We start from the raw sequence: 19,447 nt of genomic DNA, 5'->3' as shown, positions 1-19,447 counted from the left end.
TTCTTTTCTCCTTATCAATTGGCTAAGATCATGCCAAAGGTTTACTTTCTCCACATTTGAATTATGGCTTTTTACATAACTTTGCTTTATTTTTTATTAAACTATAGTTGATAGTTTACAATATTTTGTTAGTTTCAGGTATATAGCAAAATGATTCTGTCATATAAATATTTATTTGTATGTATGTAATACATACATTTGTAATACATTTATACATATGTAATACATACATGTCCTTCTGGAGAAGGAAATGGCAACCCACTCTAGTATTCTTGCCTGGAAAATCCCGTGGAGGAGCCTGGCAGGCTGCAGCCCAAGAGTTGGACACGCCTTAGCAACTAAACCTACCTAACACATACATATTCTTTTTCAGATTCTTTTTCATTATAGGTTATTGCAAGATATTTGGTACAGTTTCCTGTGCTATATAGTAAATCCTTGTTGTTTATGTATTTTATTTATAGTGGTGTGTATCTGTTAAGTGGTGTGTATCTTGGAGAAGGAAATGGCAACCACTCCAGTATTCTTGACTAGAAAATTCAGTGGACAGAGCAGCCAAGTGGGCTATAGTCCATGGGGTTGCATATGCAGAGAGCTGGACATGACTAAGTAACTAACACAAGGAACCTCCATACTGTTGTCCATTTTGGCTGCACCAATTTTATATTCCTACCAACTATGTAGGAAGGTTCACTTTTCTCCACACCCTCTCCAGCATTTAATACTTGTAGACATTTTTTCTTGGCTGTGCCTCATGCAAAATTTTAATTCCCTGACCAGGGATCAAACCTGTGCCCCCTGCACTGAAGCACAGTGTCTTAACCACTGAACTGCCAGGCAAGTCTCTATTTGTAGACTTTTTAAGATGGGTATTCTAACTGGTGTGAGGTGATACCTCATTATAGTACAACTTTGTTTTTTCCCCTTTAGATTAGCAATTAACTTTTCTCTTTTGTTTGTAAAAAAAAAACCTGTTATATGCATCTTACATTTTCATATATATTCCTTATATCTTCTCAAGCTGAGATCTTTTCTCATATGCCTTCCTCCTAGCACCATCAATTTATCTACTCTGATCTGAACCAGTTGCTTTCTAGGGCTACTGAATGGCCTCTTTCTAGAAATTTCCTTTGTTACTTTCCTGACTGGGATCCACACATTCTAAAGCCCATCTCTCCTCTTTCTCTTTTTAAATTTTTTCCCTTATTTTTGTAGTCAGCATCATAAAGTAATTGTTTGCTTAAAGATATATGGTAAATACATATTAGCAAATGTCTGTATTTTGCTGTCAGGGTGTGTGTGTATGTGAAAGAAGGAGAGACTAGATATTGGACTATATCATTTTAGAGTCAAGAAATTTGGCTGTAAATCGAAAGGCATTTATCAATTTTCTTGACATGCAATGGTGGTGATAGACCTAAGTCAATACATCCTCATTCTATTTTAGATAAGCTGTTTTTAATCTTGAAAAATTTTAGAATCGTCTCTAAGTGTGGGTCTTAATTACAATCATTTTACTGTTACTTTGTAGTTTAAAATTTTAAAATATAAATTTATTTATTTTAATTGAAAGCTAATTACTTTACAATATTGTATTGGTTTTGCCATACATCAACATGAATCTGCCATGGGTATACACGTGTTCCCCATCCTGAACCCCCCTCCCACCTCCCTCCCCATACCATCCCTCTGGGTCATCCCAGTGCACCAGCCCTGAGCATCCTGTGTCATGCATCGAACCTGGACTGGCAATTCATTTCACATATGATATTATACATGGTTCAATGCCATTCTCCCAAATCATCCCACCCTCACCCTTTCCCACAGAGTCCATAAGACTGTTCTATACATCTGTGTCTCTTTTGCTGTCTTGCATATAGGGTTATCATTACCATGTTTCTAAATTCCATATATATGCGTTAGCATACTGTATTGGTGTTTTTCTTTCTGGTTTACTTCCCTCGTATAATAGGCTTCAGTTTCATCCACCTCATTAGAACTGATTCAAATGTATTCTTTTTAATGGCTGAGTAATACTCCATTGTGTATATGTACCACAGCTTTCTTATCCATTTGTCTGCTGATGGACATATAGGTTGCTTCCATGTCCTGGCTATTATAAACAGTGCTGTGATGAACATTGGGGTACACGTGTCTCTTTCAATTCTGGTTTCGGTGTGTATGCCCAGAAGTGGGATTCCTGGGTCATATGGTAGTTCTATTTCCAGTTTTTTAAGGAATCTCCACACTGTTCTCTATAGTGGCTGAACTAGTTTGCATTCCCACCAACAGTGTAAGAGGGTTCCCTTTTCTCCGCACCCTCTCCAGCATTTATTGCTTGTAGACTTTTGGATAACAGCCATTCTGACTGGCATGAAATGGGACCTCATTGTGGTTTTGATTTGCATTTCTCTGATAATGAGTGATGTTGAGCATCTTTTCCTGAGTTTGTTAGCCACCTGTATGTTTTCTTTGGAGAAATGTCTGTTTAGTTCTTTGGCCCATTTTTTGATTGGATCATTTATTTTTCTGGAATTGGGCTTCAGGAGTTGCTTGTATATTTTTGAGATTAATTCTTTGTCCATTGCTTCATTTGCTATTATTTTCTCCCATTCTGAAGGCTGTCTTTTCACCTTGCTTATAGTTTCCTTTGTTGTGCAGAAGCTTTTAATTTTAATTAGGTCACATTTGTTTATTTTTGCTTATATTTCCAATATTCTGGGAGGTGGGTCATAGAGGATCCTGCTGTGATTTATGTCAGAGAGTGTTTTGCCTATGTTCTCCTCTAGGAGTTTTATAGTTTCTGGTCTTAGGTTTAGATCTTTAATCCATTTTGAGTTTATTTTTGTGTATGGTGTTATAAAGTGTTCTCATTTCATTCTTTTACAGGTAGTTGACCAGTTTTCCCAGCACCACTTGTTAAAGAGATTGTCTTTTCTCCATTGTATATTCTTGCCTCCTTTGTCAAAGATAAGGTGTCCATAGATGCATGGATTTATCTCTGGGCTTTCTATTTTGTTCCATTGATCTATATGTCTGTCTTTGTGCCAGTACCATACTGTCTTGATGACTGTGGCTTTGTAGTAGAGCCTGAAGTCAGGCAGGTTGATTCCTCCAGTCCCATTCTTCTTTCTCAATTTGCTTTGGCTATTCAAGATTTTTTGTATTTCAATACAAATTGTGAAATTATTTGTTCTAGCTCTGTGAAAAATACCGTTGGTAGCTTGATAGGGATTGCATTGAATCTATAGATTGCTTTGGGTAGTATACTCATTTTCACTATATTGATTCTTCCGATCTATGAACATGGTATATTTCTCCATCTATTAGTGTCCTCTTTGATTTCTTTCACCAGTGTTATATAGTTTTCTATATATAGGTCTTTAGTTTCTTTAGGTAGATATAGTCCTAAGTATTTTATTCTTTTTGTTGCAATGGTGAATGGAATTGTTTCCTTAATTTCTCTATTTTCTCATTATTAACGTATAGGAATGCAAGGGATTTCTGTGTATTGATTTTATATCTTGCAACTTTACTATATTCATTGATTAGCTCTAGTAATTTTCTGGTGGTGTCTTTAGGGTTTTCTATGTAGCAGATCATGCCATCTGCAAACAGTGAGAGTTTTACTTCTTCTTTTCCACTTTGGATTCCTTTTATTTCTTTTTCTGCTCTGATTGCTGTGGCCAAAACTTCCAAAACTATGCTGAATATTAGTGGTGAAAGTGGGCACCCTTGTCTTGTTCCTGACTTTAGGGGAAACGCTTTCAATTTTTCACCATTGAGGATAATGTTTGCTGTGGGTTTGTCATATATAGCTTTTACTATGTTGAGTTATGTTCCTTCTATGCCTGCTTTCTGGAGGGTTTTTATCACAAATGGATGTTGAATTTTGTCAAAGGCTTTCTCTGCATCTATTGAGATAATCATATGGCTTTTATTTTTCAATTTGTTAATGTGGTGTATACCATTGATTGATTTGTGGATATTGAAGAATCCTTGCATCCCTGGGATAAAGCCCACTTGGTCATGATATATGATCTTTTTAATGTGTTCTTGGATTCTGATTGCTAGGATTTTGTTAAGGATTTTTGCATCTATGTTTATCAATGATATTGGCCTGTAGTTTTCTTTTTTGTGGCATCTTTGTCAGATTTTGGTATTAGGGTGATGGTGGCCTCATAGAACGAGTTTGGAAGTTTACCTTCCTCTGAAATTTTCTGGAAGAGTTTGAGTAGGATAGGTGTTCATTCTTCTCTAAATTTTTGGTAGAATTCAGCTGTGAAGCTGTCTGGACCTGGGCTTTTGTTTGATGGAATATTTCTGATTACAGTTTCAATTTCCATGCTTGTGATGGGTCTGTTAAGATTTTCTATTTCTTCCTGGTTCCGTTTTGGAAAGTTGTACTTTTTTAAGAATTTGTCCATTTCTTCCACGTTGTCCATTTTATTGGCATATAATTGCTGATAGTAGTCTCTTATGATCCTTTGTATTTCTGTGTTGTCTATTGTGATCTCTCCATTTTGATTTCTAATTTTATTGATTTGATTTTTCTCCCTTTATTTCTTGATGAGTCTGGCTAATGGTTTGTCAATTTTATTTATCCTCTCAAAGAACCAGCTTTTGGCTTTGGTGATTTTTGCTATGGTCTCTTTTGTTTCTTTTGCATCTTTTTCTGCCCTAATTTTTAAGATTTCTTTCCTTCTACTAACCCTGGGGTTCTTCATTTCTTCCTTTTCTAATTGCTTTAGGTGTAGAGTTAGGTTATTTATTTGACTTTTTTCTTGTTTCTTGAGGTATGCCTGTATTGCTATCAACTTTCCTCTTAGCACTGCTTTTACAGTGTCCCACAGGTTTTGGGTTGTTGTGTTTTCACTTTCATTCCTTTCTATTTATACTTTGATTTCTTTTTTGTTTTCTTCTGTGATTTGTTGATTATTCAGCAGCATGTTGTTCAGCCTACATATGTTGAAATTTTTAGTAGTTTTTCTCCTGTAATTGAGATCTAATCTTACTGCATTGTGGTCAGAAAAGATGCTTGGAATGATTTCAGTTTTTTTGAATTTATCAAAGCTAGATTTATGGCCCAGGATGTGATCTATCCTGAAGAAGTTTCCGTGTGCACTTGAGAAAAAGGTGAAATTCATTGTTTTGGGGCGAAATGTCTTATAGATATCAATTAGGTCTAACTGGTCTATTGTATCATTTAAAGTTTGTGTTTCCTTATTAATTTTCTGTTTAGTTGATCTATTCATAGGTGTGAGTGAAGTATTAAAGTCTTCCACTATTATTGTCTTATTGTTAATTTCCCCTTTCTTACTTGTTAGCATTTGTCTTACATATTGTGGTGCTCCTATGTTGGGTGCATGTATATTTATAATTGTTATATCTTCTTCTTGGATTGATCCTTTAATCATTATGTAGTGCCCTTCTTTGTCTCTTTTCACAGCCTTTGTTTTAAAGTGTATTTTATCTGATATGAGTATTGCTTCTCCTGCCTTCTTTTGGTCTCTATTTGCATAGAATATCTTTTTCCAGCCCTTCACTTTCAGTCTGTATGTGTCCCTTGTTTTAAGGGTCTCTTGCAGACAACATATATAGGGGTCTTGTTTTTGTATCCATTCAGCCAGTCTTTGCCTTTTGGTTGGGGCATTCAACCCATTTACATTTTTTTTTAACCCATTTACATTTAAGGTAATTATTGATAAGTATGATCCCATTAGGCTTCCCTGGTGGCTCAGATGGCAAAGCGTCTGCCTGCAATGTGGAAGACCCAGGTTCGATCCCTGGGTTGGGAAGATCCTCTGGAGAAGGAAATGGCAACCCACTCCAGTACTCTTGTCTGGAAAATCCCATGCATGGAGGAGCCTGGTAGGCTACAATCTATGGGGTCTCAAAGAGTCGGACACGACTGAGCGACTTCACCTCACCTCACCTCATGATCCCATTGCCATTTACTTTATTGTTTTGGGTTCAAGTTTATACACTCTTTTTGTGTTTCCTGTCTAGAGAAGATCCTTTAGCATTTGTTTGAGAGCTGGTTTGGTGGTGCTGAATTCTCTCAGCTTTTGCTTGTCTGTAAAGCTTTTGATTTCTCCTTCATATTTGAATGAGATCCTTGCTGGATACAGTAATCTGGGCTGTAGGTAATTTTCTTTCATCACTTTAAGTAAGTCCTTCCATTCCCTCCTGGCCTGAAGAGTTTCTATTGAAAGATTAGCTGTTATCCTTATGGGAATCCCCTTGTGTGTTATTTGTTGTTTTTCCCTTGCTGCTTTTAATATTTGTTCTTTGTGTTTGATCTTTGTTAATTTGATTAATATGTGTCTTGGGGTGTTTCACCTTGGGTTTATCCTGTCTGGGACTCTCTGGGTTTCTTGGACTTGGGTGATTATTTCCTTCCCCATTTTAGGGAAGTTTTCAACTATTATCTCCTCAAGGATTTTCTCATGGTCTTTCTTTTTGTCTTCTTCTTCTGGGACTCCTATGATTCGAATGTTGGGGCATTTAACATTGTCCCTGAGGTCTCTCAGACTGTCGTCATTTCTTTTAGTTCGTTTTTCTTTTTTCCTCTCTGATTCATTTATTTTTACCATTCTATCTTCTACCTCACTAATCCTATCTTCTGCCTCCATTATTCTACTGTTTGTTCCCTCCAGAGTGTTTTTGACCTCATTTATTGCACTATTCATTATATATTGACTTTTTATTTCTTCTAAGTCCTTGTTAAACCTTGCTTGCATCTTCTCAATCCTTGTCTCCAGGCTATTTATCTGTGATTCCATTTTGTTTTCAAGATTTTGGATCATTTTCACTATCATTGTTCTGAATTCTTTATCAGGTAGATTCCTTATCTCTTCCTCTTTTGTTTGGTTTGGTGGGCATTTCTCCTGTTCTTTTACCTGATGGGTATTCCTCTGTCTCTTCATCTTGTTTATATTGCTGTGTTTGGGGTGGTCTTTCTGTATTCTGGCAGTTTGTGGAGTTCTCTTTATTGTGGAGTTTCCTCACTGTGGGTGGGGTTGTACAGGTGTCTTGTGAAGGTTTCTTGGTTAGATAAGCTTGTGTCAGTGTTCTGGTGGATGGGACTGGACTTCTTCTCTCTGGAGTGTAATGAAGTGTCCAATAATGAGTTATGAGATGTCAATGGGTTTGGAGTGACTTTGGCCAGCCCGTATATTGAAGCTAAGGGCTATGTTCCTGTGTTGCTGGAGAATTTGTGTGGTATGTCTTGCTCTGGAACTTGTTGGCTCTTGGGTGGTGCTTGGTTTCAGTATAGGTATGGAGGCGTTTGATGAGCTCCTGTCTATTAATGTTCCCTGGGGTCAGGAGTTCTCTGGTGTTCTCAGGATTTGGACTTAAGCCTCCTGCTTCTGGTTTTCAGTCTTATTTTTACAGTAGCCTCAAGACTTCTCCATCTATACAGCACTGTTGATAAAACATCTAGGTTAAAGATGGAAAATTTCTCCACAGTGAGGGACACCCAGAGAAGTTCACAGAATTACATAGAGAAGAGAAGAGGGAGGATGGAGATAGAGGTGACCGGGATGAGATGAGGTGGAATAAAAAGAGGAGAGAGCAAGCTAGCCAGTAATCACTTCCTTATGTGCGCTCCACAGTCTGGACCACTCAGAGATTTTCATGGAGTTATACAGAGAAGAAAAGAGGGAAGAAGGAGACAGAGGTGGCCAGGAGGATAAAGGCAGTGTGGGGGAGGGATCAAAAGGAGAGAGACAGATCCAGCCAGTAATCAGTTTCCCTAAGTGTTCTCCACTGTCCAGAACACACAAAGAGATTCTCAGAATTGGGTAGAGAAGAGAAGGGGGAGGGAGGAGATAGAGGCGACCTGGTGGAGAAAAAGGAGAGTCCAAAGGGGGAGAGAGCTGTCAAGCCAGTAATCTCACTCCCAAGTAAAAATGGGTACTGAAGATTGGGTTCTTAAAGGTACAAAATTGATACTAAATACCAAAAAGCAAAGATTAAAAATCTAGAGTAGAGGTTGGATTTTCAAAAATACAATATTAAAGAAAAAGAGAAAAAAAAAAACATAGTCACAAAAATTATGAAATATATATATGTATGAAGTTTGCTTTAAAAAATAGGGTCTCTCTCTTTTTTTGCAAAGTAATAGATTATAAAAATGAAAATTAAAGGAGTAATAGAGGACTTAAAAATAAAAACAATTAAAAATTAAAGAATGATAGTAAAAATAGTAAAAATATATCTAAGACTTTGGTGTTGTTATGGGCAGTGTGGGGTCTGTTCATTTTTGGGTAGTTCCTTGATCCGGCTTATATTTCTCAATATCTATAGGTCCCTTCCTATGTAGTCAGTACTATCTACAGGGTTTTAATCTATTGCACCTGTCACTTCCAAGGAGGGTCCCTCTGTGTTAGCTTCTTTTGTTTACTGGTCTCTTCAGCGTCTCATTTCAGCCCTGGCACAAGGTGGCGGTGGTGGCCACTCCTTTAGGCTCACTTGTTCAGTCGTGCCGTGGGGAGAGAGGGACACTGCAAACAAATAAGAGTGGCGTGTGCTCGGAGCGTCTCGGCCACACTGCGTTTGCCCCTGCTCATGGTGAGTGTTCTTTCCCTGTCTACACTGCTTAGGCTATAGGTTGCTTTGCTGGGAATTGTCTGAGGTCAGCCCTGGGTTGTATGCACTTCCCAGGTCTAAGCCGCTCAGCTTCAGGTATTTGGGTAGTCCTCAGAGGAGCAGACTTGGTTAAGCCTGCGTTTTGTGCCCTTCCCAGATCCAAGCAGCTCAGGTGACCAGGTGTTTGGCGAATGCGGTCGCTGCGACTTAATTCTTCCCCCGTCCCTGCCACTCATTTTTCTGGGTGTACATCTGCCGCACCTTCTCAGGCAGATGTTGACTGTCCAGAATCCCAAGAAGTCTTGGTTAGCAATGAAGCCTGCTTGCAGTTCGGTAGATAACGCCTATCTGGGGCCGCGATTGCCCCCTTCTGGCTCTGGCTGCCCTCGCCTACCTGTCTCCGGAGGCGGATGGGCCGGCCTGCAGCTGGCTAGCTCTGCTCAGTCCTTTGTTCTGTGAGTGGGCCTGACGATGTCTTAGGTTAGGGCTTTTCGCGTAGCTCTAGTCACTGTTCTGTGAGCAGGCCTGGTGGTATCTTAGGTCAGGGCTTTTCGTGTGGTAGTTATCCCACAGTCTGGTTTGCTAGCCCAAGTTAGTCCTCTCAGATTGCCCTTGGGGCATTTAGGCCTGGTCCTTACTCTAAGCAATGCAGCCCGTGCCTCCCTGCCCAGCCCCCACTTGCTAGTGGTGGATGCAGGTGCCTGCGCTGCTTCTCCACTGGGGGAGTTACCACTGGGCACGTAATCTGTGGGTTTTAATTATTTATTTATTTTTCCTCCCTGTTATGTTGCCCTCTGTGGTTCCAAGGCTTGCCTCAGACTTGGCAGTGAGAGTGTTTCCTGGTGTTTGGAAACTTCTTTTTTAAGACTCCCTTCCTGGGACAGAGCTCTGTCCTTACCTCTTTTGTCTCTCTTTTTATCTTTTATATTTTTTCCTACCTCCTTTTGAAGACAATGGGCTGCTTTTCTGGGTGCCTGATGTACTCTGCCGGCATTCAGAAGTAGTTTTGTGGAATTTTCTCAGTGTTCAAATGTTCTTTTGATGAATTTGTGGGGGAAAAAGTGTTCTCCCCATCCTATTCCTCTGCCATCTTCTACTTTGTACTTTAAACACTCAAATATTTCAGCTGTAAAGAATTGGTCTGTTATTTCTCTTTCTTCTCCATTTTCTTCATTCATTCTTTTTGAATTTCTGTTATTCAGGTGTTGGATTTCTATGATGGTTCCTTATAACTCATCTTTTCCCTAGTACTTTCTGACTCTTTACATTTCTGCTTTAGACTCTAGAAGAATGGCTCAACTTTATTTTCTATTTTTAATTTCATTTAGATAATTGTCTTTCTGGCACTTTCCAGCCTCTAGTAATCTTTTGATATGTCTTATTGGCTGATAATATCTCTCCTACTTTTTTTTCTCTGTTATGTATTAATTCTATATTTATAAAAGGCTTCTTTTTTGGTTTATTTTATTTTTTTTTATTTTTGGCTGCACTGGGTCTTCATTGCTTTTGCACAGGCTTTCTCTAGTTGCAGTGAGTAGTATGCAGACTTCTCATTGCAGTGGCTTCTCTTGTTATGGAGCACACACATCTAGGCAAATCATGATAAAACTTCTGAAAACCAAAGACAAAAAGAAAACTTTTCTTTTTGAAAGAAAACATTTAGGCAAAAAAAAAAAATATATATTGCCCTCACAGGAGCTAATGAAGGTAAAATAAGAGTGACAACTATCCTCTCTAAGTAAACAATGGAATCCAGAAAATAATGGAAAGATAGCCTTTAAAGCACTAAAATAAATTAATATATAGAACAGCTTATAATTAAAACCTAGTCTATTTCTTTTGTTTAATTTTCTGTTCAGTAAGGAATGTCACTGTTCATTAAGACAATACTTTCCTGGAATAATGTCCAGTTTCACAAAACCTTAAGAAAAGAAAGATTTCATAGTGGAAAAAACATTGAGTTTAGGAGACTTGAAGATCATTGTGAAAAATCATAACTTAAACAGTTAATTCAGTAAGATGATGGGCTAGGTAGCGTAAATAATATTCATCCTCTGTGTGTGTGCTAAGTTGCTTTTCCATGACCCCATGAAATGTAGCCTGCCAGGCTCCTCTGTCTATGTGATTCTCCAGGAAAGAATACTGGAGTTGGTTGCCACGCCCTTCTCCAGCAGATCTTCCCAACCCAGGGTTTGAACCCAGATCTCTTGCATTTCAGGTGGATTCTTTATTGTCTGAGCCACCAGGAAAGCCTTTAATATGTCCTAAATGGTTGAGTCATGCTCAATCTAGAGTCAATTTTTTAACTCTCTTTAGCTCTGCTGCTGCTGCTAAGTCGCATCAGTCGTGTCTGACTCTGTGTGACCCCATAGACGGCAGCCCACCCGGCTCCTCTGTCCCTGGGATTCTCCAGGCAAAAACACTGGAATGGGTTGCCATTTCCTTCTCCAATGCATGAAAGTGAAAAGTGAGAGTGAAGTTGCTCAGTCGTGTCTGACCCTTAGCGACCCCATGGACTACAGCCTACCAGGCTCCTCCGCCCATGGGATTTCCCAGGCAAGAGTACTGGAGTGGGGTGCCATTGCCTTCTCTGCCCTTTAGCTCTAAAGTTTGATAATTTCTAAATCTCCTTCATAACATTTTTCATAAGAAAGTTGACTCTTAGGTTAACTAGCAATATTTGATAAACATTTTAAGGGCAATAATGAAATAAAAATTTTATGAATGGAGGGTGTGTACAATATAGGGTTTATAAAGAGAGGTCAAAGTGGATCTTTTTAAGAACTGTTAGATAATAATTTTTAAAATGGGATTGTCTATTTTATATTCAGTCAGATATTATGAAAATAACATTGAGAGGCAGTTTAAGATAATGAGTGAAGACTTGTGCTCTGGAGTTTGATTTCCTACTTGAAAACAACAGCTCTCAAAATTACTAGCTATGTGACATTTGGAAATTTCTTAGTTCAGTTCAGTTCAGTTCAGTCGCCCAATAGTGTCCGACTCTTTATGACCCTATGAATCGCAGCACGCCAGGCCTCCCTGTCCATCACCAACTCCCGGAGTTCACTCAGACTCACGTCCATCGAGTCCGTGATGCCATCCAGCCATCTCATCCTCGGTCATCCCCTTCTCCTCCTGTCCCCAATCCCTCCCAGCATCACAGTCTTTTTCCAATGAGTCAACTCTTCGCATGAGGTGGCCAAAGTACTGGAGCTTCAGCTTCAGCATCATTCCTTCCAAAGAAATCCCAGGGTTGATCTCCGTCAGAGTGGACTGGTTGGATCTCCTTGCAGTCCAAGGGACTCTCAAGAGTCTTCTCCAACACCACAGTTCAAAAGCATCAATTCTTCAGCACTCAGCCTTCTTCACAGTCCAACTCTCACATCCATACATGACCACAGGAAAACCCATAGCCTTGACTAGACGGACCTTAGTCGGCAAAGTAATGTCTCTGCTTTTGAATATACTATCTAGGTTGGTCATAACTTTTCTTCCAAGGAGTAAGAGTCTTTTCATTTCATGGCTGCAGTCACCATCTGCAGTGATTTTGGAGCCCCAAAAAATAAAGTCTGACACTGTTTCTACTGTTTCCCCATCTATTTCCCATGAAGTGATGGGACCGGATGCCATGATCTTCGTTTTCTGAATGTTGAGCTTTAAGCCAACTTTTTCACTCTCCTCTTTCACTTTCATCAAGAGGCTTTTTAGCTCCTCTTCACTTTCTGCCATAAGGGTGGTGTCATCTGCATATCTGAGGTTATTGATATTTCTCCCAGAAATCTTGATTCCAGGTTGTGTTTCTTCCAGTCCAGCGTTTCTCATGATGTACTCTGCATAGAAGTTAAATAAGCAGGGTGACAATATACAGCCTTGACGTACTCCTTTTCCTATTTGGAACCATTCTGTTGTTCCATGTCCAGTTCTAACTATTGCTTCCTGACCTGCATACAGATTTCTCAAGAGGCAGGTTAGGTGGTCTGGTATTCCCCTCTTTCAGAATTTTCCACAGTTTGCTGTGATCCACACAGTCAAAGGGTTTGGCATAGTCAATAAAGCAGAAATAGATATTTTTCTGGAATTCTCTTGCTTTTTCTATGATCCAGCAGATGTTGGCAATTTGATCTCTGGTTCCTCTGCCTTTTCTAAAACCAGCTTGAACATCAGGGAGTTCACGGTTCATGTATTGCTGAAGCCTGGCTTGGAGAATTTTGAGCATTACTTTTCTAGTGTGTGAGATGAGTGCAATTGTGCTATAGTTTGAGCATTCTTTTGCATTGCCTTTCTTTGGAATTGGAATGAAAACTGACCTTTTCCAGTCCTGTGGCCACTGCTGAGTTTTCCAAATTTGCTGGCATATTGAGTGCAGCACTTTCACAGCATCATCTTTCAGGATTTGAAGTAATTCGACTGGAATTTCATCACTTCCACTAGCTTTGTTTGTAGTGATGCTTTCTAAGGCCCACTTGACTTCATATTCCAGGATGTCTGGCTCTAGATTAGTGATCATATCATCATGATTATCTGGGTCCTGAAGATCTTTTTTGTACAGTTCTTCTGTGTATTCTTGCCACCTCTTCTTAATATCTTCTGCTTCTGTTAGGTCCATATCATTTCTGTCCTTTATCAAGCCCATCCTTGCCTGAAATGTTCCCTTGGTATCTCTAATTTTCTTGAAGAGATCTCTAGTCTCCCGTTCTGTTGTTTTCCTCTATTTCTTTGCATTGATCACTGAAGAAGGCTGTCTTATCTCTTCTTGCTATTCTTTGGAACTCTGCATTCAGATGCTTATATCTTTCCTTTTCTCCTTTGCTTTTCACCTCTCTTCTCTTCACAGCTATTTGTAAGGCCTCCACAGACAGCCATTTTGCTTTTTTGCATTTCTTTTCCATGGGGATGGTCTTGATCCCTGTCTCCTGTACAATGTCATGAACCTGATTCCAGAGTTCATCAGGCACTCTGTCTATCAGATCTAGGCCCTTAAATCTATTTCTCATTTCCACTGTATAATCATAAGGGATTTGATTTAGGTCATACCTGAATGGTCTAGTGGTTTTCCCTAAATTTCTTAACCTACCTGAATTTCAGTTTCTACATCTATAAAGCCTTTTAAAGATTATGACATAAAATTGTAAGCTTTCTTCAGTTGTTAGGTTTTTGTTTTTGGCCACTCCATGTGGCTTTGGGATCTTAGTTCCCTGACCAGGGATCAAACCCAGGTAGCTATAGTGAAAGCACTGATTCCTAACCACTAGACCACTAGGGTTAGGGAATTCTCATTAGCTATTATTATCATAATAAAAAGCTGGCAAAACAAAGTTAGTACATTCAAAGTAATTGTATATTTTTTGCTAGATTCTGGTATTTGGCTCAGACAAAACAAATACCCAAGGAACTTTGAATTTTACAAAACAATGAAAGAATTAAAAAAGAGAAAAAATTATTGAATTCACGAATAGTAGGAATTGTGTTGATAGTTTACTTATGTAATTTTTTTAAACTTTACAGTGAGTTTATAATGTAGGTATTATTTTTATTATTTTACAAATAAGGAAACTGTCTTAGAGATGTTAAATATCCTATATTTTTGCCAATCTAACAAAATAATCATTTATCAGTGATCAAAAGGGATGAATTTCAGGGAGAAGACTGATTTTCTTATATGAATTCTAGAAAAAAAATTATTAGCTGCTTCAATATAAAACTGATTTCTACTGTAATTATAATCATACATCTGCTATTAACAATGCTACATTTCTTTGTTGGCTGATTATTTAGTTTATCTATTGACTTCTTTTAATTATCATTTTATTTGCAGTAGAATCAATCAACTCTAGACTAAATTAAAAGTAGATTAAGTACAGCTTTTCATTCTAAGAAATACCTCACTCATTTCTAATTTTTATGTACCCTCAGTTCAGTTCAGTCTTCAGTCGTGTCCGACTCTTTGTGACCCCATGAACCACAGCATGCCAGGCCTCCCTGTCCATCACCAACTCCCGGAGCCCACCCAAATCCATGTCCATTGAGTCGGTGATGCCATCCAACCATCTCATCCTTTGTCGTCCCCATCTCCTCTTGCCCTCAATCTTTCCCAGCATCAGGGTCTTTTCCAATGAGTCAGCTCTTCACATCAGGTGGCCAAAGTACTGGAGTTTCAGCCTCAACATCAATCCTTCCAATGAACACACAGGACTGATCTCCTTTAGGATGGACTGGTTGGATCTCCTTGCAGTCCAAAGGACTCTCAAGAGTCTTCTCCAACACCACAGTTCAAAAGCATCAATTCTGCAGCATTCAGCTTTCTTTATAGTTCAACTCTCACACGTACCCTATCCTTCAATAAAAAATATTTTTGGAAAAATACATGAAATCAATCTTTTATAATGGGATATAAATTCAAATTGTTTTTCCTTCTCAGAAGATTATCTAGAATCTTATCTTCCCTTTAATAGACATTTTACTCTATTAAAAGAAATCTGAGCATTTGTGAGGAAGCAAGGTAGATTTGAGTAAGTGTATAGAAATATCATAAATTAGGTGCAGGGTAATTTACCTATATTTTATACAAACCGTAAAATAAAAACAAACTGTTATTAGATATCTTCTTGTTGAAAAAAGATTTAAATGATTTTTTAAATGTCAAATGTCACTTTATAAAGTCTTTTTAAAACTAAGTCTTTCTTTTATTGATCACCAGACTCTGACCTTCAGTAATTTGGATGTCCAGGTTTTTATATAAAGTCCAATCATGAAGTTTGATTATCTACAGTTGTTGAATTTAGGTATCATCACTATACTTGGGTTACATTAGCAGAATTTGTTCCTTTTAAAGATTGCTTATGTTTGGATATGTGGATGCCTGGCTATTCTCAATTAGATCAGACATGCTGATCAAGAATAATGAAGCAAAGTACTGATAATGTATTTCTTGGACAATTTCAGTGAACAGGAAATATTTGTCTCTATTAGCCTAAGACTAGAATGCTATGGCAGGCTTCCCAGGTGCCTCAGTGAGTAAAGAATCCACTTGTGATGCAGGAGATGTGGGTTTGATCCCCAAGTCAGGAAAATCCTCTGAAGGAGGTATGGCAACCCACTGCAATATTCTTGCCTGGGGAATCCCATAGACAGAGGCGCCTGGCGAGCTACAGTCCATAAGATCACAAAGAGTTGGACACGACTGAAGTAACTGAGTACGCATGCACTCAGGATGCTATGGCAAAGAGAACAATGAGTCAATATGTTAAAGAAGATGGAATCAGGCTTCTCTTTTAAATAACAGCCCAAACTGAAAGGTCCAACTCTGCTCCATGAGGTTATTCAGAGACACAAGTTTTTTCCATTGGTTGCCCAGTCATCCCCTTGGGATTGTCATTCTTTGCATGGTTGAAATGGAGTCTCTGTGGCTCCGGGTTGAGAAAGAGAAAGACAGCGTGATAGAGGCATACTCATGGTCCTAAGACTTAGATCCATTAGAGGCATGTATCACATTTTATTCTATGGAGAAAAATAGTCACACAAGGCTGGAAATTTTTGTTTAGTTTTGTGTCTAGTAATAAAGGGAAAATACATTTTAGTTAACAGCTAACAGTCCTGACTTTATGACCTGTGCCGTTTCTGTTGGTCACATTGAGATTTCCTGATGATGTATCTTTACCTCTTGAAAAGGGTAAGCATTGATACAGTTCCTGTGTGGACTCTTAAACTGGAGAAATAATAACACCGTTTGTTATTTTTTCAGACTGGGTGCATTATTATGTCCTGCTTATAGTGGTGAGAAATTATAATCTTTCTTTGAATAAGATCCTCTCCACTATTTTTTTTTTTTAACTCACTGGGTCTCAGGAGGATGTGTATGTGTGCTAAGTTGCTTCAGTCATGTCTGCCTTTTTGTGATCCTCTGGACTGTAGCCCTCCAGGCTCCTCTGTCCATGGTATTCTCCAGGCAAGAATACTGGAGTGGGTTGCTGTGCCCTTCTCCAGGAGATCTTCCCAAGAGGGATTGAGCCCATGTCTCATCTGTCTCCTGCACTGGCAGGCGCATTCTTTACCACTAGCCCCAGCTGCGAAGCCCCTCAGGAGGATAGGAAGCAATATTAAAGTTCTGTAAGTTACCTATGTCTTGTGACTCTGTTTCTAGTCTTCCCCTTTTTTAGAGGGAAAAGAGCCAGCTTCTTCTAATTGTACAGTGAAAAATAAGTTCTTATAGATTAAAGCACATTTTAATGTCCTTTCTTCCTGAATCAGGGCTCTGTTTGAGCATTGCTTAATAGGTGTCTTCTAATGTGTCTTCTTTTAAAATAATCGAGTATAGGCAACTTCTCAGGGGAAAGTCACCAGAGAATTACTAATACATACTCTAGTTTAAAAGAACAAAGAATGATATCCACTTGTGTTGGATAATTATTCTCATAATTATTCTATTATAATCAAATTTATATTTTGCATATATAAAGATGCCAATAAAATCAAGAATTCCCTTCTCACTGATTATCATCTATGCTTAGTAGCATATGCCTAAATTTCTCAAGTAGAGGGACTTCCCTGATGGTCCAGTGGTTAAGGCCTGTGCTGTCAATGCAGGGGGTCCAGGTTCAATTCCTGGTCAGGGAGCTAGATCCCACAGGCTGCAACTAGAATATCCCACATGCCACAACCAAGACCCAATGCAGTCAAATAAATAAATAAAATATTTTTTAAAATTTCTCAGGTAGAAATTATTTATGTGTACTTAAAGACTTTTATTGCTACATTTCAAATCTCTCTGCAAAAATTAACTCTTTAAACTTTATAATCATTTTATATTTTATTCTGGCTGAATTTTCATTGATTTTCTTTTGGTTTTATTTTGATATGAGCAAGTAGAAAACTTAAAGTAGTTGTGAGCCCGTCCATTGTTAAGGGAAATGAACAGAAAAGATTTTGTTTGTTGGTTTGAAAGACTTGTTTAATTTGTGGATTTGTTTTTCATGGAAGGTCACCTTGAGTTCCAATTGGTTAATAGAGGATAAATTAGAACTGATCATGCCCACTAAAAGAATTTATTATGTACAAAAGTCATTAAGCAGTCCCTGAATTTTTAGCCTTTATTTTGAGTTAGAAAATTGCTATTGCTGATTTAATGAAAAAACACACTCATTTACTAAAGCACTGCGAAGTGCATTACTTACCTCGACTCTTAGCTTGTTGGGATGGCACCTGGGACCTGGTGTCTACTCCTGTTGCCTGTGCCTGCTGACCTGTAGCCTCCATCCTTGACTGCATCTCCATCCACCTTGGCCAGGTTGGTGTCCAGATCAGTAATGTCTGCTGGGAACGCTACTGCCTGGAGCATGGCATCCAGCCCAATGGCCAGAGGTGCAATGACAAGACTACTGGGGGAGGATATAACTTCTTCAACACCTTCTTCAGTGACGCAGGCACTGGCAAGCATGTGACCAGCACAGTGTTTGTAGATCTGGAACCCACAGTCATTGATGAGGTTTGAACTGGCACCTACTGCCAACTCTTCCACCCTGAGCAGCTCATCACTGGCAAAGAAGATGCTGCCAATAACCATGCCCAAGGTCCCTACACCATTGGCAAGGAGATCATTGACCTTGTCTTGCACTGAATTCAGAAACTGGCTGACCAGTGCACAGATCTTTTAGGGCTTCTTGGCTTTCCACAGCTTTGATGGGGGGACTGGTTCTGGGTTCACCTCCTTGCTGATGAAACATTTCTCTGTCAATTATGGCAAGAAGTGCAAGCTAGAGTTGAGCCCTACCTCAGCTTTCCACAGCTGTTGTTGAGCCCTACAACTCCATCCTCACCACCCACACCAACCTGAAGCACTCTGATTGTACCTTCATGGTAGACAATGAGGCCATCTATGACATCCATCATAGAAACCTTGATATTGAGTGCCCAACCTACACAAATCTTAACCACCTTATTAGTCAGCTAGTGTCCTTCATCACTGCTTCCCTGAAGTTTGATGGAGCCCTGAACGTGGATCTGATAGAGTTCCAGACCAACCTGAACCTGGTGCCCTATCCCCACATCCACTTCCCACTGGCCACATATGCCCCATCATCTGTGCTGAGAAAGCCTACCATGAACAGCTTTCTGTAACAGAGATCATCAATGCTTACTTTGAACCAGCCAACCAGATGGTGAAATGTGACCCTTGCCATGGTAAATGGCTTGCTACTTGTACTGTGGTAATGTGGTTCCCACAGATGTCAATGCTGCTATTGCTACCATCAAGACCAAGTGTGGCATCCAGTGTGTGGACTGGTGACCCGCTGGCTTCAAGGTTGGAATCAATTACCAGTCTCCTACTGTGGTACCTGGTGGAGACCTGGCCAAAGTATAACAAGTTGTGTGCATGCTGAGCAGTACCATAGCCATCACTGAGGCCTGGGCTCACCTGGACCACAAGTTTGACCTGATGTATGCAAAGCATGCCTTTGTTCACTGGTATGTGGGTGAGGGCATGGAGGAAGGAGAGTGTTCCGAGGCCCGTGAGGACATGGCTGCCCTTGAGGAGGATTATGAGGTTGGTATGGATTCTGCTGAAGGAGAGGGAACGGAAGAAGATTGCCATTTCTTCGAGCCCTGCAGCATGTCATACTCAGAGCAACAGCATTAGGTGACAGGTGTAAAAACTTTCTGACTAGATTGCCTTAGCTTTCAAAGGTGATCACGTATTGCTTTTCCATGTGCACCTGTAAGACTTCTTACTCAAAACTAAAAACTTTAAGAAAGAAAAAAAAGCACTGTGAATTGAAAATAGCAAGATTTACTTCATCAGTTCAGTTCAGTCGCTCAGTCGTGTCCGACTCTTTGCGACCCCATGAACTGCAGC

The 19,447-nt window shown here is 39.3% G+C and overlaps 1 pseudogene; it reads left to right on the top strand.

The window, feature by feature from the left end:
- Positions 1–19,231, top strand: part of LOC138423400 (tubulin alpha chain-like) — a 33,860-nt pseudogene extending 14,629 nt beyond the window's left edge.
- The last annotated feature ends 216 nt before the right edge of the window (positions 19,232–19,447 follow it).

This window comes from Ovis canadensis, chromosome 18 (assembly GCF_042477335.2).
Source record: "Ovis canadensis isolate MfBH-ARS-UI-01 breed Bighorn chromosome 18, ARS-UI_OviCan_v2, whole genome shotgun sequence".
NCBI lineage: Eukaryota > Metazoa > Chordata > Mammalia > Artiodactyla > Bovidae > Ovis > Ovis canadensis.
This window is presented reverse-complemented; position numbering and strand designations above follow the sequence as displayed.